Below are 7,114 nucleotides of genomic sequence, written 5' to 3'. Positions count from 1 at the left end.
ATGCCTGTGGTGGTGGCTGCATGTTGTGTTCTTCATAACATATGTGAGGAGAAAAGACAGTAGCTACCACCTGCAGCATTAGGTCCCACAGTGCCCCATCTCCAACAGCCACAGGGACAGCATCAGGACCAACCAGACACTGGAGCCCTTGTGATCAGAGATGCTCTTGTCCAGCATTTGGTCACAGCTGATTAGTTTCCCCACTCAAGAAGCAAGTGTAAAATGACTGATGAGAAGCAAAGTTGAGCTTTAACACAACTCTCATGTGTATCATAGTTAATACAGTGACACAAGGACATAGAACAATAGTTTATTTCAAGTTTAAGGTGTGCTTTCACACAGAATTGTCAAAACATTTTTGTCTTATAAAGTGCTTTTCAGAGATTAAAAAAAGTCTCCATATATAACCTGAGATTTCACAGAAAAACATGAGCACCACAGCAACAGCTACATTTTTTTAAAGCTTGTTTCAAAATTCTCTGAAAGAATATTTTTTACTGTCTGACTTCAAAAAGTGCCTTTTCAATGTCCTTTGTATGTGCTGCCATTAAAAACAAAAAACATAACAGCAATCAAAACTTGAGGCTGTTTTTGTAAAGTGACACATCAGTTAAAATGTTTTTTTAATTCTGTGGACTAACTTAGAACATGATGAAATTAATTGTAAACAGATACTAATAATATCATCAAACTAATGAACCTGGCAATGTGGGAACTTAGACCTACAAACTGCGGTATGTTCTGTAAGAATGGGGATGGTCTTGGGAAGAGGCAGGAGGAGGCTGCTGCTGGCGATGCGATTGAGGTGGTGGCATATACTTCCTACTCTTGTTAGTAGGAAGTATATGCTGGAGGTGTTTGTTGGGGGAAAGGGGGCCGTGCTTCAGCAATCGCTTCCAGAGCACGAGCATGGCGCTCTGCCACCTCTTTTGCCCTCTCAAAACACTGAATTGTTCGGCTGAGCACCTCAGAAATTGTAGAGAGGGTGGCCTGATCCTGTTTTGCTTGTTCTCTCATCTTGCTCATGTGCAGTGATGAAGCTGAGGGTCGACGCTTCTTTGGCCGTCTCCATGTTTCTTGAGGTGGGGCTGGAGGCTGGGATGAATCTCCCTCATCTCTGACACATCAAGTGTCATCATGGGGTGATGAGGGCAAGACATCAAATGATCCTATAGTGACATGAAGAGTGAATAAAATGTGATAAATGAAAAAAATATATAGCCGGTAAAATTCTGAATTCTTAGAAACAAAAAAGGTGTTTCATATAGCTGAGTCTGTGTTTTAAAGCAGCTTCAATAAGACAACTTTTTACAATAACATGGAACTGAAATATTTGCACAGTGATATTAAGATGAACTAGAAAGGCCTCCACCAAGCAGCTCGGTTTCACCCATAAATTGTGATTTCCACCCAACATCATAGTCCTGTATTTTCTATGAGAAAACATACCCTCCTGAGCAGAGGTAATAAACTGTGTTCTGTTTTGTGCATACTGAAATCAAACATCTTACATTCGGGGAAAATAACCGGTTTCTTATGTAATTGAAAATAATATTGTTTATGACGAGTTGCTGTCTTTAAATTACATATCCTGTTTCTCCTCAGATTAAGTTTATCCTCTAGCTCACTTTTGTTTATCTGAATTACTTTTTTTATCCACTACCAATTCTATTATCCAAGTGATTAATATGATGCAACTTTTAGAGATAGCCCAGTACTACCCTCCGAATCCGTAGAAGTCTCCCGATTTGGTTCCTTGCCGTCTGCTTCAGCTTCTGTAATACACAGAATGGTAATAATCAAATACAGTAACTCGTAATTATTCAAGAGATGTGTTAAATATTATAATAACTAGGTTGTGTTAGGGGAGCCTTATGTGATAACATGCAACATTCATGTAAAAATCTGACGTTACACTTCCTAAAGGTATCGCCATACCGCTTTTATTACACATCCATCTGCAAGTGAATCCTAACATGATAATGCTACGTTTTCTTTTGCACTCTTGCTAACTTCATCAGACAAAATACAAACGAAAACTTACCCATACTGTTAATTGTTGAGGACACTGCTTGCAAGATGGGGGCGATGTCCCAAAATTCTGTTCATGGCATCGAAGTACTTAAACTTAATCTTTGCCTTCCCCCCGGCTCCGCTTTTGCACAATAGGCGTCGTTCTGCTAGGTAGCGTTGCTTTAGAGTTTTCCATTTGCTGCCAAGGCTTGTCGAATCCTTTCTCCCTCATTTCCGCTTCTATCTCCTTATAAAACTCTGCATTCCTCTGCTGTTTGCTGTCAAGTATGACAGTGATGTTTTTCTCAAAAATAATGTTAAAAAACGTCTCGGTCTCCTCTTCTGTCCACACGCACCGCGCCATGTTTACGCCGAGAGAACTGGTCATGTGACCAGGTACGTCACATCCGGTGATGTATAATTGCGGAAAAAGTGTTTCCATTGCGCTTTTGCGATATTTTTCAATATCGAAACGTCTGAAAAACCACCTCATGAGAGCGTAAAAACTTTTTTGCAATATTTTAGTCCTTTTTTGAAATTCAGGTGTTTCCATTACCAGTTTTTTTTTTGCGCTATTTACATTTTGCGCAAATCTAAGGGTAATGGAAACCCAGCTATTGATGTGAACAGGCAGAAGCGCATCAAGACGACTGCAGACAAACGAAGCTCCAACAGCTGCAGTGTCCTTGGACGTTTGACTGTAATCTGACACCTCAGAGGGCAAACACTCTGGGGGGTTCTGTCCATACGTCCCCTCATCGCTGCTCATCATGTGGACGGTGTTTCCTCGTCCATCCAACACCGTGGCGTTCACTGTGGCGCCCACATATTCCTCTGATACCATGGTCCTGTCAGAGCAGGCTGCCGACACAGGATCAGCACCAGGACCGACAGGACGGAGAGCCGGGTCCACTTCGGGGACGTCATGTTGTTCTCTCAGTCCTCGTCACATCCAAACTGTGGGCAAGGAAAAATAACGTCCTTCAGACCAACAACACTCTCATTCTGTCCTCCCGACGACAGCAGCGTCCTGCTGTCTCATTCTTGTCCTCCACATGTCCTCACAGACTGTCCTTCAACTAAACTCATCTACCAAACAGGATGTCTTTCACAGCTGGAGCTCAGTGAGGTTGGATGGAGAGCGTTTGAACAGCAGTCTTCAGCTCTGCCCACAGATTCTCCATTGGATTCAGGTCTGGACTTTGACTTGGCCATTCTAACACCTGGATACGTTTATTTGTGAACCATTCCATTGTAGATTTGGCTTTATGTTTTGGATCATTGTCCTGTTGGAAGATAAATCTCCGTCCCAGTCTCAGGTCTTTAGCAGACTCCAACAGGTTTTCTTCCAGAATGCTCCTGTATTTGGCTCCATTCATCTTCCCATCAATTTGAACCATCTTCCCTGTCCCTGCTGAAGAAAAGCAGGCCCAAACCATGAGGCTGCCACCACCATGTTTGACAGTGGGGATGGTGTGTTCAGGGTGATGAGCTGTGTTGCTTTTACGCCAAACATATGGTTTTGCATTGTGGCCAAAAAGTTCCATTTTGGTTTCATCTGACCAGAGCACCTTCTTCCACATGTTTGGTGTGTCTCCCAGGTGGCTTGTGGCAAACTTCAAACGAGACTTTTTATGGATATCTTTGAGAAATGGCTTTCTTCTTGCCACTCTTCCATAAAGGCCAGATTTGTGCAGTGTACCACTGATTGTTGTCCTATGGACAGACTCTCCCACCTCAGCTGTAGATCTCTGCAGTTCATCCAGAGTGATCATGGGCCTCTTGGCTGCATCTCTGATCAGTCTTCTCCTTGTTCCAGGTGAAAGTTTAGAGGGACGGCCGGGTCTTGGTAGATTTGCAGTGGTTTGATACTCCTTCCATTTCAATATGATTGCTTGCACAGTGCTCCTTGAGATGTTTAAAGCTTGGGAAATTTTTTTGTATCCAAATCCGGCTTTAAACTTCTCCACAACAGTATCTGGGACCTGCCTGGTGTGTTCCTTGGTCTTCATGATGCTCTCTGCACTTTAAACAGAACCCTGAGACTATCGCAGAGCAGGTACATTTATACGGAGACTTGATTACACACAGGTGGATTTTATTTATCATCATCAGTCATTTAGGACAACATTGGATCATTCAGAGATCCTCACTGAACTTCTGGAGTGAGTTTGCTGCACTGAAAGTAAAGGGGCCGAATAATATTGCACACCCCACTTTTCAGGTTTTTGTTAAAAAAAATATAAAATATCCAATAAATTTCATTCCACTTCATGATTGTGTCCCAATTTTTTTGATTCTTGACAAAAAATTAAAATTTCATATCTGAAATGTGGCGAAAGGTTGAAAAGTTCAAGGGGGCCGAATACTTTCGCAAGGCACTGTATATGTCTCCTTTTGTCCTAAAATGTTACTTTCTCTTTGTCCTTCACCTGTTCAGTAATTTCTCAGTATTTTGAATTTCTAATGTCTGTTTATGTCCCTGAAAGTCTGTCTTTATGTCCTGAAAAATTGTTTCTGTGCGTTTCCCACCTCAAAATGTCCAGCTTTGTCCCTCAGTGTCTTCTGTATGTCCTCCAGGTGTTTTACGTTCTCCAGGTGTTTTATTTGTCTCTGTATGTCCTCCAGATGTTTGTCTTTGTAGTCCTCCAGATGTTTTTTTTTGTCTTTGTAGTCCTCCAGATGTTTTATTTGTCTCTTTAATCCTCCAGATGTTTTATTTGTCCCTGTATGTCCTCCAGATGTTTGATGCAAAGGTTTCACAGGAAACGTTATGTCCACACAATGTCTCTTCTCTTTCGTGCTGCTGTGCCTGGGTTCAGCCTGTCAGGTGAAGGACTGACACCATGAGGACAGGAGGATAAACAGTGGGACAGATAGGAGGATATGATGAAGGCAGACGCTGAGGACACCGATCGTCCTCTGCAGGCCCGCTGCCTCGGCTGGTTGAACTCACCTTCCATTCAAATGTCCGTAGAGAAAAAGCAGGATTTAAGGCGCAGCGATGACTGCAGCAGTGATTCAGTGTTTCCCCGTCGTGAGGAGCAGCGTTGCTGCCGCTTCGTCCCGCTGTGTCTCACCGTCTGCAGGCAGACAGACAGTCGGGCTCCCGGTGCTCCCACCCCGACCCTTCGGCCGACGCTGGTCCCGCCGGGTGTCCGGCGAGCTCCGGTGTGTGCTCGGTGTTTTCCTCCGGTTAGGTTCTCTGGAGCAGTTGCTCTCCATCTCCCGGGTTGGGGCGCACTACGCAGGCGCAGATCCACGGTACGGGGAGGCGGCAGGCTGGGCGAGTGTAAGAGTTGAATCAGAGCCCAAGAGATAATAAGAGTTGCGACACTCCCATAGGGTGCCGTTGTACGCTTTCTTTCGGTCTATTTCCGGGTTGTGGAGGCTTGTTTAGTTCCAAGCACCGCTTCGACAGTGATAGCCACCGTTCATTTGCACTGCAGGTTGTTGAGTATATGTGGAGGTAAGTTGATGAAATGCCTACCTCTTTTGAATTGTCAACTGCCTATATTTTATCAGAGGCTCTTTATGATGCATATGCTGAGCTTTATTTGTATTTGCACAGCGTAATTATATATATATTTTTATCTTGGTAGACAGCCGAATTTCTGCTACTTTTTTAGCTCGACTCTGCTGTTAGCTGTGAAGTTATGTCCAGGGATATATTGATGGATTAATTGTTGATGAGTCGCTACCTCTTTTTTAATTTTAACATCTTTATATTATATCAGAAGCCCTTTGTGGTGCATACATTTATCTGTATTTGTGAATATTAGCAGATGACCGACTTTCAGGCATTGCCATGTGTTTAACTCTTCTTTGAAAGCTACCTAGCTACATCGCTACCTCTTTTTAATTGTCAAGACTACGTCCTTTATATGAGACCCTTTATAATGCATAAACTTATACTTGTAAGTATTTAACAAATATATTTATTAATATCTATCGTATCTATCTATCCACCAGTATCCCGAGAACCCTCACTGAAGACACGAAGACCCTCATTGTTTCTCCCATTGTCAATAAAACATACTATTTCATTCATCAAAGCATAATGAGTTGTTATTCTTGAATATATATTTTGTGCATGTCTTAAAATAGTTATAGTGAGTCAACTCCTGCCTCATCAGAAGTGGCTGGACACTATCTGCTGAATGGACTGTTGTTACTCTGCTTTTCAATAACTCCCAGACTACAGGTAAGTGAATCAGAGAAATATAGACATTGCCTGGAAATACAATAATCCAGCTGGGCAAAAATTAACATCTTCAATCCTCTTACATTTCTGTGTAAAAGTCGATTTTCCATGCTAACACGAATGTGAAACATTCCCTCCAAAACCCCAAAAGTGTCTTTAATATGTCACCTTACAGCTCAAAATGTAAAACTGACATTTACATACATACTCCAATGAATTAATAATCAAACAAGTACTTGGAGGTGTGATTTTATTCCTTTTTTACCGTGAAATCGCCGCTCTCAGTCCCATAGAAGGAAATGACAGCGCTGCCTGTTTGGAACTATTGAAGCTTACATGAACCACGTGACCGCCCCGCTGCGAGAGCATGAGTGTCGCAACTCTTGTTATCTCTGGGGCTCTGAGTTGAATATTTTCATAAGAAAACATCAGAACAACATTTGGACAACAATTCAGAGTCCAAGACGTTGACTGAATCAACTTTAAGCTGAACTTTACCAGAACATTTGTACATTAAATACATTCTAACGTCATTATTATCATCTTAATCATAACCACTATCGTCAGCATCATCATCATCACCACAATCATCCTCATCACCACAGTCATCGTCATCACCACAATCATCTGCATCACCAGCCATTACCAATAAAATGTGTTTCTATACAGCTGTTCTAGTAAAGTTCATTAGATTTCTTTCTCCAGAGACTAGAACTTGTCCTCACCGAAGAGCTGATGGATCAGAGTGTGGACCATCTGAGCAGACGGAGGACAGGAGACACATTCAGTCCACATCTGGGACTCTGAACTGTTGTCAAAACGTTGCTCTGATGTTTTCTTATGAGCTGCAAAACATTCAACTCTCACACGCTCCCGGCCTGCCGCCTCCCCATGCCG

General features: G+C 42.5%; 1 long non-coding RNA gene across 1 annotated transcript; it reads right to left on the bottom strand.

Moving 5' to 3' along the window:
- Nucleotides 1-296: 296 nt before the first annotated feature.
- LOC110969258 (uncharacterized) lies at nt 297-5,577 on the bottom strand. Its single transcript, XR_002596949.2, has 3 exons — nt 2,045-5,577; nt 1,722-1,775; nt 297-1,169 (listed from the first exon to the last, which is right to left on the bottom strand). It is a non-coding gene; the product is annotated as an uncharacterized LOC110969258 (long non-coding RNA).
- Between the last annotated feature and the right edge of the window lie 1,537 nt (nt 5,578-7,114).

This window comes from Acanthochromis polyacanthus, chromosome 10 (assembly GCF_021347895.1).
Source record: "Acanthochromis polyacanthus isolate Apoly-LR-REF ecotype Palm Island chromosome 10, KAUST_Apoly_ChrSc, whole genome shotgun sequence".
NCBI lineage: Eukaryota > Metazoa > Chordata > Actinopteri > Pomacentridae > Acanthochromis > Acanthochromis polyacanthus.
The sequence above is the reverse complement of the archived record's forward strand: the minus strand, read 5'-3'. Positions and strand labels throughout refer to the sequence as shown.